Here is a 1,657-nt window from a genome sequence, read left to right on the forward strand (position 1 = left end):
CCCGGCTTAAATCACTTTTAAAGTCAGCTGCAGGTTGGGTTTTTTAAACTATGAAAGGTGGTCTTGTAAGACCCGCCCTTCTTTTTTTTTCATTACTGTATTTATTGTGGGTGCGCATTTGTCCGTGAGCTCTGGTTCATGTGTGGAGACCAATGAGAACTTGAAGGAGCTGGTTCTCTCTTTCTCCCGTGTTCTGGGGATCAAATTCTGGCAGTTCAGCCTTTACCCGCTTTCTCTCACTGCCCCTTATCATTTTTTTTAATTAAACAGAAGTATTCAATCTCAACATTTCACCCTTTATACTGAGAGATCGAACTCCATTTCTGAGCTCAGAAATAAAAGTATTTAATAAGCACACATTGGTAAACTACAACCTTTGACCCCTATTAGGTATTGCCGACTTAACTATATCACTGACGGTGTAAAGTAGCTGAAAGAAAGTTCACTGTAAGCTGAAGACAGTAGAGACCACCGAGGTTGATTTGGAAAATAGTGTGGTCAGCTCTGGTTGGGAGGGTGCTTCTGAAAGAGAGATTCAGGAAGAGTCCAGAGACAATTTCGACGGCCGGCCGTTGCGGTTGTGCACAGGAAGTAAATCTAGTCTGAACCGGGAACGTGGGAAGGGGGATGGAGAGAAAAAGTCCATGTGTGTTAGGCTCTCACTGTATGGCCACTCCCGTCTGAACTGATATATAATTCCTTCTAGAAAAAATGAAGGAGGGGGAGGAGGAAGAAGAGGAGGAAGATGTAAAAGATAGAGATCTATAAGATGGGAGGTTGACCCGTTCGCTCCCAGAATGATGCTGAGACTTGGGACTTCTGAGATAACGATGACAAGGGTATGAGATCCAGTCTACACCTAAAAGGAAGAAGCCCAGAAACCGACTTAAAAGAAAAAAAAAAAAAAACAGTGGAAGAAAGATTTACCCCAAAGACTACATTTAAAGAGACTGGTGATTCCCCAGCGCTGAGGAGGCCAATGCATCTGAGATTTCTCTCTGATGCCAGAGGAGGCAATGGTGAAGATGTCTCAAAGCTGGTCGGCCGTATGGGTGGCTAACCGAAACACAAGAAAGGCTTACACTCTCCTGAGACACACAGACAAGAATGCCCAGTATATACTCAGCATGACTCTCACTTGTTGCTACTACAAGATGTACAGAATTCCTAGTGCAGTGTGTGTGTGTGTGTGTGTGTGTGTGTGTGTGTATGTGTGTTGCTGGGAATGGAGCCCAGAGTCCCCACGGTAGACAAGCACTCTAACGCCGAGCTACAACCTTGGCTCTTAGTAGTTCATTTCAAAGTCTCCCTTTGTATTATAAATTTTATTTCCAGAAGATTCAATTTGATTTCCATTAGGCTTTGTAATTCTAATTTCTCCCGGTCGGTCATTAAAAACACTCAACTCGGCAGAGCTTTCATTCACACTTTTAAGTGGCTACAAAATTAAATATTTTTGCCATTGGCTTGTCTCTTAATCTTGTAAAGCTTCATTTATGTTACTGTATGGATCTCAGTGTTTTCCCTGCACGTATGTGTGCGCTGCACACACGTGCCTGGTGCCTGTGGAAGTCAGAAGATGGTGGCAGATCCCGGGGAACTGGAGTTACACTGGAGTTACGGTTGTGAGCCACCATGTGGATGCTGAGAACTGAAC

Source organism: Microtus ochrogaster, unplaced genomic scaffold (genome assembly GCF_000317375.1).
Source record: "Microtus ochrogaster isolate Prairie Vole_2 unplaced genomic scaffold, MicOch1.0 UNK8, whole genome shotgun sequence".
Classification (NCBI taxonomy): Eukaryota; Metazoa; Chordata; class Mammalia; order Rodentia; family Cricetidae; genus Microtus; species Microtus ochrogaster.